This window comes from Chrysemys picta, chromosome 11 (assembly GCF_011386835.1).
Source record: "Chrysemys picta bellii isolate R12L10 chromosome 11, ASM1138683v2, whole genome shotgun sequence".
NCBI lineage: Eukaryota > Metazoa > Chordata > Testudines > Emydidae > Chrysemys > Chrysemys picta.
Window position 1 is genome coordinate 9,876,687 of NC_088801.1, and position 18,707 is coordinate 9,895,393.

At 46.5% G+C, this 18,707-nt stretch overlaps 1 protein-coding gene across 19 annotated transcripts in view; it reads right to left on the reverse strand.

Moving 5' to 3' along the window:
* CLASP1 (cytoplasmic linker associated protein 1) overlaps nt 1–14,047 on the reverse strand; it is a 265,392-nt gene extending 251,345 nt beyond the window's left edge. For all 19 annotated transcript variants that reach the window (XM_042843075.2, XM_042843076.2, XM_065561475.1 and 16 more), the window contains exon 1: nt 13,327–14,047. The gene's annotated coding sequence lies outside the window, so the exon portion shown is untranslated. The remainder of the gene's footprint in view (nt 1–13,326) is intronic.
* Between the last annotated feature and the right edge of the window lie 4,660 nt (nt 14,048–18,707).

An 18,707-nucleotide genomic window follows, 5' to 3' on the forward strand; every position in this document is an offset into this window, starting at 1 on the left:
GAAACCGGAGAGGAGCCACGGCCCCGCACCAGCCCGGGACAGAGAACAACAGGGCTGCTGGCGCTGGTGCTCACTGTCCCCGGCAGGCGCGGGACCGCAGTTTCTCTCCCCTGCTGGGCACTAGGCACTAGGGGGCGCACATCAGTGCACCGCCTTGGGGACCACTGACAGGCTTGAAACCCCGCTATACTGCGACCCCACATTTAGCGCGATGTAATTTTTTGGACCCCAAACATCGTGGTATAGTGGGGTTTCATTGTATTATTTGCCAGCATTTCTCAAATGCGGCCACCAGGGGCTTTTCTTGTGGCCACAGCCTCCTGAGCTGTGATGGGCGGGGGAGGGGGGCAAAGTAGCGATCCATCCCCCTCCCTGTTGCTCCTGGATGCACTGCCTTGGTGTTGGTTGCTGGGGCTACGAGCAAGGATTGGGCCCTGTCCCCCTCTGGAGTCACCTGGGGCACAATGCTGTAGAAGCAAGCAACCAGTGGGGCTCAGGCTTTGGGTTCAGCCCTAGGGTGGTGGGGCGGCAGGCTCCAGCCCCGGGCTCTGGCTGTGCAACAGTAGGCCCCAGGCTCTGGCCACATGGCTTCGGGCTCCGTCCCTGGGCCCCGTCCTCCAGCTGCGAGGCTTCATGCTCTGGCAGCAGGGTTTCAGGCTCCAGCCTCCCTGCTACCTCCCCCACCTCCCCTGGCCTCCCCCGACCCTCCATCCAGGGCTTAATTTGTCCCCAGGCTTGCCAGGGCTGAGTAAGTCTGCTGTGAAAAGTGATACTTGTAGGTTTGTTAATACCACTTTTCACAACAGACTTACTAACTATCAATAAATAAATTGCAATGATGTGGACATGTATATGTGCATATTTATTTGGTTTTCCTAAAGCTAATGAAGTATTTTAGGTTTTCCTAAAGCTAATTAAGTGTGAGAACGGCCACCAGCAAGAGTTGGTGGCCCATTCTGAGGCCATTAAAAAATTTGTCCTGAGAACCCCTGATTTAGACCATCCCTGATAAGTGTTTGTCTAACCTGCTCTTAAAATCCTCCACTGATAGAGATTCTACCACCTCCCTAGGCAATTTATTCTAGTGCTTAACTACCCTTATAGTTAGGAAGTTTTTCCTAATGTCTAACCAAATCTCACTTGCTGAAATTTAAGCCCATTGCTTCTTGGCCTGCCCTCACAGCACAAAGAGAACAAATTTATCACCTCCTCTTTATAATATCCTTTTATGACTTGAAGACTGGTATGTCATCCCTCAGGCTTCTCTTCTCCAGACTAAACAAACCCAATTTTTTTCAATCTTTCCTTGTAGACCATGTTTTCTAGACCCTTAATAATTTTTGTTGCGCTCCTTTGGGATTTTCTCCAATTGGTCCACATCTTTTCTGAAATGTGGTGCCCAGAACTGGACACAGTACTCCAACTGAAGCCTTAAAACTGTTGAGTATAGCGAAACAACTACTTCTCGAGTCTTGCTTACAACCTTCCTGCTAATACATCCCAAAGTAAGGTTTGTTTTTTGTAACAGTATTACATTGTTCACTCATATTTAGTTTGTGATCCACTATAGCCCACAGATCTTTTTCTGCAGTACTCCTTCCTAAGCAGTAATTTCCCATTTTATATTTGTGCAATTGATTATTCTTTCCCAAGTGTAGTATTTTACATTTGTCTTTACTGAATTTCATCCTCTTTATTTCACACCATTTTTCCAGTTTTCCACCATCACTGGATCCTCCACAGCACTTGCAGCCCATCCCAGCTTGGTATCGTCCGCAAACTTTATAAGTGTACTCTCCATTATCCGAATCATTGATGAAGATATTGAATAGAACCAGACCCAGGACAGATCCCTGGAGGACCTCACATGCCCATCTAAATTAAATACAAAAAAAAATAATATTAAGCACACATGGCTGCTGACGTTTTAAAGAAAGTCAAACCTCTGACCTGGTGGAAGTCAGTGGCTAAGCACCTAGAACAGGGGTGGGCAAACTACGACCCGCAGGCCAGATCCAGCCCCAGTCCCTCAGGGCTTTGGATCCAGCCCATGGGATTGCCCCCCGTGGTGCCATGGGCTCTGCGCCGCTCTCAGAAGCGCCCGGCATCACTTCCCTGCGGCCCCCAGGCGGGGGGCAGAGGGCTCCATGTGTTGCCCTTACCTCCAGGCACCGCCCCCCACAGCTCCCATTGGCTAGGAACAGGGAACCGCTGTCAATGGGAGCTTCGGGGGAGGTACCTGGAGGCGCGGCAAGGGCAGCGCACGCAGAGCCCTCCACACACCCCCTCCCCCTGGAGCGGCACGGGACCGGGGACAGGGCAGGCATGCAGGGAGCCTGCCCTGGTGCGCGCCACTGCCACCCTGGAGCCACTTTAGGTAAACGGCGCTGGCCCAGAGCCAAAACCCCTCCTGCACCCCGCCCCCCAACTCCCTGCCCTAAGCCCCTTGCCTGCACCTCGCATCCCTCGTGCACCCCAACTCCCTGCCCTGAGCCCCCCAGTACACCCCATACCCCTCCTGCACCCCAACCCCCTGCCCTGAGCTCCCTGCTGCACCCTGCACCCCTGTGCACCCCATCCCCCCACCCCTCCCCTGAGCCTCCTCCCGCAGTCCGCACCTCTCCTGCACCCCTGCCCTGAGCCGCCTCCTGCACTCTGCACTCCTCCTGCCCCCGAACTCCCTTCCCTGAGCCCCCCATACACCTTGCACCCCTCCTCTGCCCCAATCCCTTACCCTGAGCCCCTTCCTGCACACCACACCCCCTCCCACACTCCGCACTCCCTCCCTCACCCCAACCCTGCATACAATTTCTCCATGTGGCCCTCAACCCTAAAAGTTTGCCCACCTCTCACCTAGAACCAGAGTTTGCTGAAGTGCTAAATCAGCTTTTGACAGCACTAGCTTCTTCTGCACATGCAGGGAAAATATTTTCTTCATTCCAGTTTATTCAACTAGATCAGTTCAACGACTAGTTCATTCAAAGTTAAGAAACTGACTAGAAGTACAAAAAGCAGGAAAGCTTGTTCTCTTCCAATTTATTAATAAAAATGAGATATGAGAGGATGAGATCTATTATTTCTAAAATCTTGAAGGACATGGTGACCAGAAGTGATCAGCTGAATTAACTAGCTACGGATAATACTCCCTTGGTTTATCAGTTAGTTTTAAATGCAAAACATGTTTTGATAAACTATAGCTTTCTTATGTATCCAGAACATTTAAGTTAGTTTTAATTAAAAAAATGTTTTAATTAAAATTTGAATTTCCATCCAAGTAGATCACAAGTGGAAGAAGTGGCCCACACAATCATCAGTGGGAAGGGATGTAGTCCACACCAGGAAAGTTTGAGAACCTCAACCTTATTAGCTATCTGTAACTGCAGTAACAGCGAGAGCCCCTGAACCAAGATTATGACCCTAAGCAAGATGTATCCGGAGGGGAGACTGTCTCTAAGTATATAATCCAAAAAGATAAGAGACAAAAGGTGGGAGAAAAGTAGTATCCCCATTTTACAGATGGGGAACCAAAGCACAGAGATTCATTGACTTGCCCAAAGTCAAATATGAGGTCTTTGGCAGTGCTGGGAACTGAAGCCTGTTCTGCTGAGACTCTGTCTAGTGCCATAAGCACAAGACCACTTTTCCCCTCTGAGATATCTATTACTGACAAACCCAACATTAGCAATTTTCTTGCCTTTTTTTTTTCCCCAGGCGGGGGGGAGGGTGCACAACAGATGGCAAGACAACTTTCTGAGAAGATACTCAGTCACATGCTGGGCATGAGAGCAGGATAATCTGGTTTTAAGGAGATCTCAATAATGGGTTGGGATGGAACTACTATACTTACTACTTTCACAAATCCTCCAGGCACTCCCTACTAATACATAACCGGCTAGTAAAGCACAGGCGACAGGAAAGAAGTGGGTTGTTTGTGTGAGTACAAGAAGCAGAACTCCCTGAGGTAAAACAGATTTATTGCATGAGGTTTCTGAAGCATGAAGCTTCTCATTAGTTAGGAAAAAAGAGGGGACAATGCCACAGCTTGTCTATCAGAGGTCCAAAGGGAGCTGCTAGGGACACCCAGTCACATGCCAGTACATGAAAGCAATGGGACCTAGGAAAAGTTCTCTTCCAGGCAAGATAAAGATCTGATCCTTTACAGAAATCAAGTAGACATTGTTTTAAGTTTCAGGACCTGTCTTAGCCAACCATTAGGACCCATTCCTCAACTTTCAAGCTAAACAACAACAGGTCATGACTAAATATGGGATCTGAAAGAAAATCCTTCCTGGCAGCCAGAATTTTAATTTTCCAAGCCCTTTATAAACCTTAACTAACCCTCCACCCCCAAGTGGTTGATAGTGACCCAGCTGAAAAGCAGGGAGCCAAGGACTGGAAGAGAATAAGTGACTTGCCAAAGCCACAAGGGTTTGGGCAGGGAATGGGGGCTGGGGGATACAAGTCAGGAATCCCTGTGTTTGGACCACATCTCCATGTGAGAGCAGTGTGAGTCTACTGCGGGGTCTTCTGGAGGACTCTCTCTAGGATTAGAAGAGGACACAGCATAAGCTGCTAGAAATACTAACTTGATGTTTTCTGACTCCATACCATACTTGGGAGGAGAGACTGTGGCCAAGTCTAACGCTGTGTTAAGCAAACAGAACTGCTTGGAAGCTTTCAACAACCTCCTAGAAGTCAATAGGCAACAAAGTCAACTGCCACTAGCCAAGTACTGTAGCTAGATCTTGACACCTCCAACCCTTAAGAACTCCAGAACAGATGATGGGAGGAGTGAAGTAGGCAAATGGAATGTCAGTACACTGGGTGTCCAGCTAAGGATCTTTAGCAATGGCTTTTTTAAATGGTCTAATTACATGCCTTTGAATCATGGGGGGGGGGGGAGGAGAGTGGAAGAAGAGGGGGAAGAGGAAAGAAGCCTTGTTATCTAGTCTACATTTCAAAAAAGAGCCCTGTGTTATTTACATATGGAAGAGACTTCTGTATCCACTCCAGAATCTAAGTGAATAGGTTTTGTAGTTGTATTTTACTACATAAGTACTTCTCTTCCTAAGCTGTTGAGTTGAATATGTAACATTTACCAGAAGACAGTCGTTCCATCTTAGTTACAATGGGTTGTTGTTGGTATTAAGACCAATAAGAAACATAAAACTAAATGAGAAAAAAAACCTCAGGTGGGTCACAGAGAGTCATGAATATCTTTATTGCAGATTTTATATCCCAGTGTTTGTAAGTCAGCAGTTATAGAAACATCTTATTCCACAGGCCTCACTTTCCAGAAGGAAGTCTTGCCAAGACTGAACTGTAGCTTTCCAGTTATGGTGTTTGGATGACAGTGCATTCCAGTCCAACACTACTCCACACAGATGTCTCTCCTCACATTGGCCTTCTTTATACTAAGACAGAGGAGTCCTAATGCACCACCAGAGCAGCTCCAGGGCTGCTAGCAATGGTGGAAACTGTAGGCCAACCTTGGGAGCATTCCTGAGAATACGGTAGACAATGGCCCTGTCTACACTAGAGTTTCTAAAAACTGCCTGTTGTTACTAATGCTGATCTAACAGTAACAGTGGGAGATCTACTGTAGACAGGTCTCTAACTTAAGTAGATTCTGCTCCCAGGTCTGGCAGTAAAATGCCCAGAAGTAGATGGGGAAAGAATCCTTCAGTACAAGCACAGCATCGGGCCACTACACGCAGCCCCACACTGCCCCCTCCTTGCAAGCCACAGCATAGTGGGGACCACTAGAGGCAGGGGTGCAAAGTGCTACAGACATTCTGGGCTACGCTACAGCCTGTAAAGTCTAGGATAGGCGGTCATAAATTAGAGTAAATGAGACTACTTCAGTCCCCAGGTCAGCCCAGAATCCAGACAGCACAAAGGTGGTCCCCTTCGCCCGCTCCCCTGGATGGTGCCTTCTGTTCAGTGACTACTGGATGCGCAAGTTAGATCAGACCCGTGTTGATCAGATCTGCAGTGAAGGAGCAGTGTCAGCTCAAGTCTGTCTCAGTTTGCTTAAAAAACAGAAAAACCAAAGACCAATACAAATGTATCTTAGGTCATTTAAGTTCCAAATTAATCTACTATAACATTTTTTAGAAGTTATCTGAAATCAAAACACTGCAGGATTGTGCTACTGCATTAGAACTAGAGATCAGATATTCTATTTCCACTGTCAGGAATGTACTAGAGAAAACAAATTAAATGTTTTTGAAGATCTATTCCCTTGCAATAATCTAAAGGCACTTCCTTTCTAAAAATTAACATCAATGCCACCCCCACATTTAGTAAGCTGTGCACCAACTATTGCACTCTCCCTCCCTGGGGATCAGACCCTTGAGATATTTGGCTAAATGAGGGAGCAGGGATAAGTCCACAAACTATATATGCATTAAGACAAAAGCTGTTTGAAATTGCCCTTAAATAAAACCTTTCCTTTTTGCCCTCCTGTAACTTAAGAGGTTGAAACTTTTTTAACTATGCTTCTTTAAAAAAAAATCATCATCATCATCCCTGGATAAGAGGAATAACTACGCCTAATGAAGCTGAAGATGATCTCCTTAAATTTTACAGAGAGACTCATTACAGTGCAGGATGCTGAAGAACATGTACGTATTTCATTCATCAATAAGGTTGCAAGTCTGTCACAGAGGTCATGGATTCCAGGACTTTCCGGGACTTCTGCAGCGGCTGGTGTGGCTGGCCCGGGGGCAGCCTCTAGGCCAGCTACACCAGCTGCTGCTGGGGCAGTCTCAGGCCACTGCACCCCCCGCCCGACCCCAGCAGCAGCAGGGGTCCAAGGCCACCTCACCCCCCGACACCACCCTGGACTGTCACCCCCCAAGCACCTGCGGCACTCCCAGGCCGCCCCCTGCCCCAGAGCACCCAAGATTTAGTCAGGGATATATAGTACAAGTCATGGATAAGTCACAGGCCATGAATTTTTGTTTACTGCCTGTGACCTGTCCATGACTTTTACTAAAAATACCTGTGATTAAAACATAGCCTTATTCATCAGTTTCCCCACTGTGCAACTCCCCTCTTTAAATAGATCATTCAAGGGATTCAGACAGTTTTTGAAGGCTTATAGCAAGTTAACCTGATACAAACAATACCTGGAATACCATGACAGCTAAGCATCCAAGTCTGATACCACAATGATGGATGCAGTATAAGAACCTGATTAGAACACAGAACAGGCTAGAAAGCACCATTCAGCTAATCTATGCCATTAAATAAGTGGTCAGAACTATACGAGTTCTATGTAGAAAAGGATGCCATAACACCCACCCCTCTTCCTCTGGTGGATGACTGCTCCATTCATCCTGGTAACAGAATAACTGATGTGTTCTTGGTACACACAGGCCCTGTCTCAATGGGCAAAAAAATGTGGATTTTTCCAATCGGTTTCCCCTGTTTGAGGGATTGTAAAACCATAAGGGGTGGTATGGTCCTACAGGACAGGGGGTAGAACCAGAAACAATAACTCATTCTGAAACTGACCAGACTTCAAGTTGGCTGTCACCGTCTAAGAGAGACTGCTAACAGGCCTTGACTGAATCTGTATCATACAGAAAAGAATTATAGGATCTGCCCAACATATAAGGAAACCCAAAAAAAATCAAACCAAGAAAAGTTATCATTAATTTCTGTCTGATTTTGATACACTTCAGCCACAGCTCAGACTTAAGATTTCTACAGTACTTCAAGACAGTGTTATTTTGACAGTATAGTTTCTTTATCTGCACCCTTTACAATTGTCCCTCTGGAAAGTGTAAAATGGTTTACTCACATGTATTTCTTTCTCTCACAAGCGTGCTGCTGTCTCACTTGTAGTGCTATAAGTTATTGGCCAAGAGAAGCGAGGCCTAACATTGAAACGATGGCATTTCTCTATTTGTAATGCATTAACTTTTGAAGACCGCACCCAATCGATTCCAAAATTTGAGAGAATGTTCTAAGTAAACAGAACGGACCCTATGGATTTTGGTGACAATCAGAAAAATCCAATTTCCACACAGTGACCATTTGGTGCTGCAGATAGAAGAGCACTGACTGAGATAGCTCAGCCAGTCACCTGTCCCTCCCTCCGGTTTATTTGCATATTTCAGTCCCATTGGTTGAAGTGAGTCAGCAAATAAACCTGTAAGTCAGGTCTGAGGAGTCTCCATAGATTTGGGGGACCCAGGGGTCAGGACTGGAATAGTGAAGTTCCTTCAGATCAAGCTCTATAGCAGCTGAGTAAGGGTAAGGCTGGAGATTTCACTCTGGCTCCCTCCACGTTATGCCTGGCTCAGGCAAAATCATTTACCTTTGCCCAGTCAAAAGCTGTTCTATGTCATCTAAACAGTGCTCATTTGGTACAGCAGGAAGAGAGATTCCTCTGCCTGCAGCACCAAACTGGCACGGTCAGGGAGAAGACAACTGAGTCAGGCAGTAGGCTCAGTGTTTCAGGTTACATTACCTCTGATGCTACAATGCTACCACTCAGGTTCCTGAAGCACCAAACAGGCACCACTGGGGGAAGCTGTAGTTGATAGGCAACAAATAAGATAAGATGAGCAGCTTAGACAATTTAGTAAAATGTAGCTTTAGCGGCTGTATCCTGCAAAACTGCTACAAGTTTGAGGCTAGAGATTACATCCTGCCCCTCCCATCACCTGCCAGCTCAGCCTACATAAGCAAAAAAGTAGAGATCTCTTTCATTTACTTATCAGAAACTCATGAAGCTGCGGTTTGGGAGGGATTTGTATGGTCCAGTGCTTAGGGCACTAGCCTAGGAGTTGGGAGACATAAGTTCAGTTTCCTGCACCATCACAGACATCCTGCATGAATTTGGGCAAATGACTCCACCTCTCTGTGCCCCAGTTCCTCCTTTGTAAAATGGGGATAATTGTCCTTCCTTAACTCAGAGGGATGTTGAAAGGACAAAGACATTAGAGGCCGTGAAGAGCTCAGACATCACAATAATGGGGCTGTATAAATATCTTAGGGCTTGTCTACACTTACTGGAGGATCGATGCATTGGCGGTCAATTTAGCAGGTCTAGCGAAGACCAGCTAAATTGACCGCAGATTGCTCTCCCGTCAACTCCTGTACTCCACCAGCTCGAGAAGACTAGGGGGAGTCGATGGGAAAGCGTCTCCCATCGACATCACGTAGTGTGGACCCCGCGGTAAGTAGATCTAAGCTATGTCAATTTGAGATACGCTATTCACATAACTCAAATTGCGTAGCTTAGATCAAATTTCCCATGTAGTGTAGACAAGGCCTTAGACACGTAGACTAAATAACTATGACCACGCTTCCTTTAGACCCTCCTACAGCAGTTTCCCCTTCTCTCTTATTTTGTGTCTTTTTTCCACAACTTGGGCCTTAGCATACCACTCAAGTGCTTACACAATCTGGTCCAGCAACAAGCCTATCTCCCTGTATTGACAGACAAGATGGGGTAGGTAATATATTTTACTGGACCTCCAATAGGTGATAGGGTGTTTTTGTCTTTTATCATTTTCCTGTGCAAGTTCATTTGAGAGGATAGTAACACACTCACCCAGGGCCTGATCTAAATTCCCATTAAAAGGCATCAGTGGAAGCTGGACTGGGCACTGAGGCTATGTCTACACTACAAACCTTACAGCAGGACAGCTGTAGCGCTACTGCTGTGCCGCTATAAGGTCTCCCAGGTACCACTCTTTGCTGGTGGGAGAGAGCTCCTCTGCTGGCATAATTAAACCATCCCCCAACGAGCGGCGGAAGGCAATATAGCGCTATCCATACCAGCACTTTTGTCGGTGAAGGGAGTGTTTTTTTCACACCCGACCAACATAAGTTTAACCGACAAAAGTGATAGTGTAGATATAGCCTGAGTGATAACGACAGATCAAATGTAAAAACTGAAGCCAGACTAAGCTGTAATGAAATGTCCAAATCAGAATGTTTGTTCAAAAAAAGTGCTTTTTAAAGCAAAACAAACAAACAAAAACAGGATCCTCTTAAAGCCTGGCACTTTTTAATAAGATACGGTGTGCAGGTAGGCTCTTGCAAGCAAATCTTTTCCTACTTCAGATTTTTATAACAAGGCTTTGCCAAGTTCTGCTTCACAATCAAACTAGCAGTGACGACTGTGAACCACCCAATCTAAACGGTCCTAATTCTTATATACCTTACAGGATAGCTCTTTCTGCACAGCCTCTAACCTACTGCAGTGTGTCCATCCAGTATGTCCACTAATACCGCTTTTTAGACATGTTCTTTAAGGAAGGGGTAAGGAGACTCCCTTCCTATTGAAGTGGCATATACGTATCTGAGGGCAGAACAGATCCTGAGGAGCAACACAAAAAGGTTTATTTAGCATCTCTATCTTTCTGTAAGGCAAAGCTGGTCACACATGCTAACACCTGGTACCAGATTTGCCCATTACTTTGGGGTATGCTCATTTATTCGGGTTATTCTTCGAGACCTGCAGGACCTAGGTTCCCTAGGGCTGGGTTTCTCCAGTCCCAGAACCGGATGAACACACCCACACATACATTAACAGAGCAAGTCTGAGCGGACTGGGTCAATCAGCACTGTCAAGCTGACCCCTTATATGTCTCTGGACTCACGGGGCTGGATGAAGCAGCACTTTCAAGCTACCTCTCCTTATATGCCCCTGGGCTCCATGGACTGGGTCAAGCAGCACTTTCAAGCGGTTAACCTTATGCGTCCCAGATTCAGCATGTCCCTATCCCCACTCTCGCATCACAGTTGTACTGGCAGTAACCTACTTGATGAGCAAACCCCACAGTATTTTGGGTGCTGCAGGGATCTTTAGCTTAGGTAAAAGAAGCGTTGCTGTAGAGTGAATGGGGGAAGCTAAAAACACAAAAAAGAGTAAAGTTCAGCAAGAGCGAGAGAAGCAACCAACTAACCATAAAAGTTATTTATTGAATAATAGTGATAACTACACAAGGAGGGCTAAACCAACATAACATACATTATTAAAGGTTAATACCTAAGGTAGAAAGGAAAACAGAGAGAGAGAGAGAGAGAGAGAGGAGGATCTCACCCGCTCCATGAGGCTTGAACTGGTTGGGGTTCCCAGGTGATGGTGGTAGCTCAGGGTCCCAAGTGCTGGAGACAGGCAGAGCCCCCAGCACAATCGGTCAGGAGAAGATGGAGTCCCAGTGGAACTGATGCATAGTTTGGAGCTAAGCATCAGAACACTTACTGGAGGGTGAGTAGGGATTATTATAGAGAAAATACAATGGTTCAAGGGAGACCATTAGATTTGTTTATAGGTAAACTGATGACTCAAGGGTTTTCTTTAGGCTAGGCCGGGGATAGGCAACCTATGGCACGCGTGCCAAAGGCAGCAGGTGAGCTCATTTTCAGTGGCACTCACACTGCCCAGGTCCTGGCCACCAGTCTGGGGGTCTCTTCATTTTAATTTAATTTTAAATGAAGCTTCTTAACATTTTAAAAACTTTATTTACTTTGCACACAACAATAGTTTAGTTATATATTATAGACTTATAGAAAGAGCCCTTCTAAAAACGTTAAAATGTATGACTGGCACGCAAAACCTTACAGTAGAGTGAATAAATGAAGACTCGGCACACCACTTCTGAAAGGTTGCCAACCCCTGGGCTAGACAATAGGAGCTTGGTTCATGGCTATGGGTGGTGTTTTCTTCCAAGGAGTTCACAATGCAACTAGGCTGCTTCAGTATTTTGGATATCAATCAAGGATCCTTAGGAGAGTTGGTCTGATAATTGCTGAGCTGGGTGTGGGCAGGCATAGGTTCATTAACATCTGGAGCAGAGATTCCCATGATGCAGTGCATCCCTGCTTTTCTGGTCCCAGAGTTCAGTGCGGTTCTCTGTTCTCTATTCTGTATGCAAAATTGAGATGTCTCCCTGTCCCATCTTTCATGCAGATGAGGCTAGGTGAGTTGTCTCTGTTCTTCATTCTGTATGTTAATGGAGGTGTCTTAATCTTGTCACCTTTGTCAGGAGGGGTCTAGGTGTGTCTCCCAATGCCCTTCACTGCTCTCTGCAAGTTTTTTCCTCTGATGGGTTTTGGTTTAAGCGGGGGCGGGAGGGGTGTCTTTCATGAGTCAGGCTGGATACTGCACCCTGGCTCCCCAAGAACACAGAGCTGACTGGTATCACACCCCAAAAATTAACTAATCTGTTCAAATCAATACATGCTTTTAAACTGCAGATGAGCAAAATTATTTGTGTTTTCACCACTTTCTAAACAGCTTTGAATTAAACAAATTATTTAGTCTTCTAGCCTCCTGGCTTTAGACACTATCACTAGTACATCATGAAAACTGTCAAATTACTCAAATCTCAGTATCAACTACTAAATATGCACTAAAGTATTACAGAACTCTTATTGACCATACATTGTGTGGGGACACGGTTATTCATGGATCAGAACCTTGATCCCACTGACACAATTCAGAGCAAGTGCTTTACCATGATAATCCACAGATTAAGAACATCTAGTAGTACACGCAAAGAATCATTAAAGGCTGTTATGTCAATTATTCAGATTACATAGCCAGATTTTTTAAATAAAGAACATACAATAAAGGATCTAACTAAACATTGTTAGAACGTAGATTAAGGGGCAAGGAACTAATAGTAAAATCGCCCATTGTGCCCAAGTATTGCAGTACATACAGCCATGCACTAATCTCAGATCTAAGCACAGCAGGGAGAGTTAAGGATGAAACAAAAGCCTTGAGTCTATACTCCCCAGCCCCCGCGGTTTAGATTTCTAAAACCCATCCCCAAATCAGAGGAAAAAGCCCTATTAGGTCATCCAGTTCACCCCTCCCAGCCAGTACAGAATTCATCCTGACACTGTTTTCTATACTGCTTTGTCCATTTTTAAAATGTCTGGAACAAGGGAAGTGCATTCCCTCTGGAAATTACAGTCCCACAGCTTTTCCTACGGTGGGCTAACCACAGTGCTAGTGCCTTCCAAGTCTTTTCTTTCATGTGCGTGCAACAGAATACAAAATCCTTATGTTTAGAAAAAAACACTTTCAAACCCTGATAAGCTGGGCAAAACTGCCAGGAACAAACCCTGCTGGAAAGCCCATGTACTTCCCCTAACCATGAGCCCCGGTCAGGCTCCCAACTGTGCACAGCACAGCCACAGAGCAGAGGCAGCTCTGTAACCTATTGATTTCACCACACAATGCTTCCCCTCCCCCTTTCCATCCCCCCCTCCACCCCAACAAGCCAAGGGCTGATTGCCACCCCCTCCCCCCGCATATCGACCCCATGCTACATGACACTGGGGTTTTACCTGGAGCTGCTGGAACAGCAGATGGGGGGTGCAAGTAAAACTGGACTCATGGGCGTTACGGAGGGTGCATGCAGTAGAATGGGAGCAGCAGATCCCGCTTAATTCCCGCTGCTCCTACTGCAGTGCATGGCTGCTGCTCTCCTCCTCCACCCCACTGCTGCTGCTGGAGCTGGGTAAGAATGGAACCCCCAGAGCGCAGGCGCACTCAGCGCCCACTGGCAGGACTCACAGGCAAGCGCGAATGCCCAGCGCGCATGCGCATCATTTTTGTCGCGCCCTCGAGAAGCCTCCCCAGCAGGCGGGACGCATGCGCACTAGGCTGGCGCTCTGTTGCCCACTTTCCCTCTCACCATGGAGCTCCGGGAAAGGCTAGAGCGGCCGGAAACACCTCCCGTGGAGCTCCATGTTGCGAGAGGGGAAGTCTTCCAAGCGTGGCTGATATGAGATCAGCGTACAAGCTGCGCATGCGCGCGCCGGCCACCGGGGTAGCCTCTGAGATCAGCCCAGGCCTTGCGGGGTTCCGGAGTCTGCGCGCGAGATGGGCCGTTGCTGCACATCAGGAACGTTCGAAGTTGCCGGTTCGCGTTGCCCGCCGCGGCTTTTTGGGGGGTGGGAGCCGGCCGGTTAGTCACGCCGCCTCCGCGGCGAGAGGGGGCGCTGCTGAGGCAGAGACACGGTGAGGGAGCTCAGCTGCCGGGAAAACCTTCCGGGGTAAAGTTCCTCGGGTGCTGAGGGCCGGTTCTCCCATTCACTTCCGGGGCGGGAAGCGGCCTCTTAAGGGTCAGGCGCCCCGCCCCCACGCTTCCTCTGGAGGCGTTGCCGGGGAGCGGCGCCTTCACACAACCCGCCTTCTCCCGCGCCGCAGAAGCGTCCCGGCCGGGCCCAGTCAGAGCCGTGTCGGGGGGGGGGACACGCTCGCTCCTCCCCAGGGAAGCCCCGGGGTCGACGCATTGAGGCACCGGTGGGGGAGGGGCTGGCGCGAAGAGGGGCCTGTTGGAGGAGGCTGCAGTGAGGGGCCCGTCGGGGGTAGTCCCAGGTCCTAGGGGTGGGGAAGGAGCCCCAGGGGATGCTGTGAGGAGGGGCCCGTGGGACACTTACGTTTGTCACCAGCGGATGCGATTTTTATCATGAGTCTCATGATATTTGATTAATTTTAAGCTTGGAGTCCTGTGATTAGGGGAGATTCTCCGCTATCATTTAAAAGAAAAATAGTTTCTGGCCCTCATTGCAAAGAAAAGCTTGGACATGTTACCCAAAGGGTCAGAAACCAGAAGACAAATAAAAGGAACACCACATGTATTGTGTTTTTTTTTTTTAAATTGTATGCTTTTTATGCCAGTCTTCTGTTTTTGAGGGCTTGGCTTGATTTTTAAATAGGGGATATTGACAATACTGCCACTGAGCTGGCAGGGTGGGATGAGGAAATAGGGCCTGTATCTCTATGTTGCAGAAAGGGTTGGGCTTTAATTGCCCTTGCCACAGCAGGGATATGGGAGGAACATTGCCCATGGAGTGTGGGCCTTTCATCTTCCCTGCATGCAGCAGGAAGTAAGAGGATGAATCCCACACAGTAAACATCCTGTGGTGGCTGCAGTCAGTGGGTGTACCAGCCGTTCCCATCCCCTCTCTCCAGGTATGGAGGTGGGGTGATGAACCATCTGTGTTCCTGGGAAGGGAGCAGCTTCCTGCTGCTAAAACCATGTGCTCATGGCGCCAAGAGGACCAATGACTCTGGCCTCATTCACTTTGTAAAACAAGCCCATCCAGTATCAGGCACAAAATCCAAAGTTAAGTCTCTAATGGTGCGAGTTTAAGTAGAGTCTTCAAACCAGCCCATCAACGAGTCCACCTATATTCAGGTCTCCTACCACTATGCATCACTGTAGTATCCAAGGCCCGGATGCTCAAAGGTATTTAGGTGCCTAATTCCCATTGATTTCCATGGGAGTGAGACCCCCAAATAGCTTTGAGGATCTGGACCTGGAAGCCTATTTGAACCATGGAATCAAAAATACATATGCTAAAACCCAGTTACCCGTGTGAAACCTTCTCTAGCTATATGTGAAATTGGTGATGCAAATTCAGCTCTATTACTCCAGTATAAATGCAGGTTGTTGCCTGGGTAGCCCTCACTGGAAATACCAAGGTCAGGGCAGGCTGCAAAATGGAGAGTAGATACTCCCAAGACTGGTGGGTAACACTGAAGTTAAACCCCCTAACCAGTCGCAAACTTTGCTTCTGTTCCCCCCCCCCCCTTCCCCACTGGTTATCAGTAAGCAAAAAAGAAATCACATAGCCCCCTTTATTGCATTCCAGTTCTCTGGCTCCCAGTCAGCACCTAAGTCCAGTACAGTGAGAAGTTATTTAAAAAACTGCTCACATATGCAAAATGTTCTTCTGACCCCAAAGGGTCAGCCACGTTACCAGGTCAATATAGGTTTGGATCTTACCCAAAATACCATGCTGCCAGCCAATCCTTTAGTATCTAAAACTAAAGATTTCTTATAAAGAAAAAAGAAGAAGAAGAGAGATGTTAAATGGTAAAGCAGTCACATAAACAACACTTCAAAGTCCATGAGGTTCCTAGCAGTACTGGCTTGAAAGTCTCTCTGGGACACATCCACATTCAGTCTTTTGTTCAGAGCTTCAGTTTGTAGCAAAGTTCCTCCAGACGTAAGACGCAGGATTGATGACAAAATGGAGAAGATGCAGCTGCCTTTTATAGTCTTTTGCCATGCAGCTTGTGCTTACTTCATTTCAAACACAAGCTGCCCAGCACATGGCTTGGAAGCCTCACAGTTCTGTCCATAGGCATGCCCCGGCATGCCTTGCTGAGTAATAAGGTGTATCCCTTGCCTTCTCTCAGTGGGTCAATTGTATAGCTAATGGGCCATCAAGCAGGCTAGGCAATGCTGATGACAAACTGTCTGAGGGTGTCACCGAGAAGCATAGCACAAGTTTTGTAATACAGACGTACATACGTATCTATAACCCAATATCCAAAGGTGATACAAATGAGATTATCATATTTGGCAAATTATAACATTTCTGCAGATCTTAAATGACATATCTGACAACTCATTGCAATTTTACAATATTAATATCCTCAAGTGTCTCCCAGATTCCATACAGCATCTGAACAAATAGAGCTGTCTTAGTTTATTTTTTTTTCACTAGTGTTCCTGAGATCAGATTCTGGCCCTCTGTATTTAACACTTGCATACAGTGTAAAGCCAGAGTTATTTATATTGCCCCATCAGCATGTAAGGAGCTCCTTAAAACGTAAACTCTGCCAAACAAATGTGAATGTCCTTGCCCCAGCGAGCTTGCAGGCATGATGACTGGTACAATGTGATAAAAAACACAAAGTCCTGCATCTGGTCTGCATAAACAGAACACTTCAGAGAAGAAGAGGCTTCTTACAAGTGGTTGGAAGGAGTAGATGAGGAGGTATCAATTCAGTTTAGTCCAATATGTCCTGCACACATGAGAAAGGAGTGTTGGTGTCCTGGCAGGAGGGATGCAGCTAAAGGAAGCTGGAAGCATTCCCCACATGGAATACAACTTTGAATGTAATGTCATATGTAGATAAGATTTCTATCCTTGTGCACAGAGTTTAGATTACAAAGCAAAATTAGAGTGTCAAAATGACAGCTGTCTCCTCAACTTGGGGGCTCTCATGATGTTTCCCAGGAGGGCTGCATGCAATTTACTATCCTTACACTCATCTCACATAAACCTTTTACCAAGTACTGTGCCACTGAGGATTCACTCACCAGCCTCATGGCCTTTTTTCCTGAATCTGCTACAGAGATACTTCCACCACCAACCCACCACATTCTCTGATACCACAAATTCAGTCTGATGAGATCTGACTTTGTCAAGCACAAAACCCATATCACCTTAGTGTCAACACTTTGATGTCAGAAGTGCTGATTATAAAACAGGTTATAGAAGAGTTGCACACTGTGGAGAAATTTGGTCCATTTCACTTCCAGATTTCTGCTCCTAAGTTTGTGAGCCTCATTCTGCACCTCTGTAAGATGTGGGCTTTGATACAGTAAGGCTTGGTCTACACTACCCCCCCTAATTCGAACTAAGGTACGCAACTTCAGCTACGTGAATAACGTAGCTGAAGTTCGAAGTACCTTATTTCGAATTAGTTGAAACTTACCTTGGTCCACACTCGGCAGGCAGGCTCCCCCGTCGACTCCGCGGTACTCCTCTCGGCGAGCTGGAGTACCGCAGTCGACGGCGAGCACTTCCGGGTTCGACTTATCGCGTCCAGACTAGACGCGATAAGTCGAACCCAGAAGTTCGATTTCCAGCCGTCGAACTTGCCGGTAAGTGTAGCCAAGGCCTAAGAGCTGTGGCTCCTAGCTGTACCCACTGCCTTTTGGGGAGGGAGCCCCCCCCCCCCCGAATCCTTCACTACATCTATCCATAGACGGCCTCTCCATTGATTAATCTTCTCAGCTGTCAGGATCACTGACTGTTTGACTGTTTCTCTGTTTGAAGAAACGCATAGATTCAAAGCTCCCATTCTACAGCATCAACAACAAGGAGTCTGGTGGCACCTTAAAGACTAACAGATGTTGTCTTGCTGTTTTTGTAGATACAGACTAACTATTCTACAGCATATGTCCTATCTGAATGTACAATTAGCCCATGTTTTAGAAGCCAGCCCTTCATTTATGTTAGGAAGACTGCATTTTCTATGGAACAAGCTGCAGAAACTGTGTAGATATAGAAAACTGGGGATACATATGTGTGTGTTTGTGAGGGGTAGGGTGGGTGTGTTTAAACTGAAAGCAGGCAATTACAAACCAGCTTTAGAAAATACCTTGGTTTCCACTCCCTAGCGAGCAGCTAATCCCATGACAGTACTAATTGGCTAAGTACTGCCCACTCAAGAGATAGAATGCCCATCTCTCACACATGTGGCTTTCCAGTCCCTGTATTATTGTGTGTGTCTTCTAAGAGGACTTCCTGCAATTAGCCCTCTCCAGTGAACTATGTAATCAGCACTGCAGTATTTTGTGCTCTTCTGCATCTGCAAAGTACCACTCACTATTTAAGATCTTTGATCCATTAACAAGACACCAGTTGTTTTAGTTGATTCATATCTGTGAAAACCACAGACAAATTTCTCTTTGAGACTTAAGACAAATCATTTTTCTAGTTTCACCTGTGTCCCTGAAAATGCTTCCCTGTCACATTCTGCTTCAAGTTGGAAAATATATTTGTGAATTTAGATCTTCCTCTATCAAACTGCAGACTAAATTACAATAAATATAGTATTTTCTTTACCTTGTCTGTAGGTAGCTAATTCTAAGACGTATGTTTCCTAGTGTAACATATTACTGCTGCAAAGTGATTTT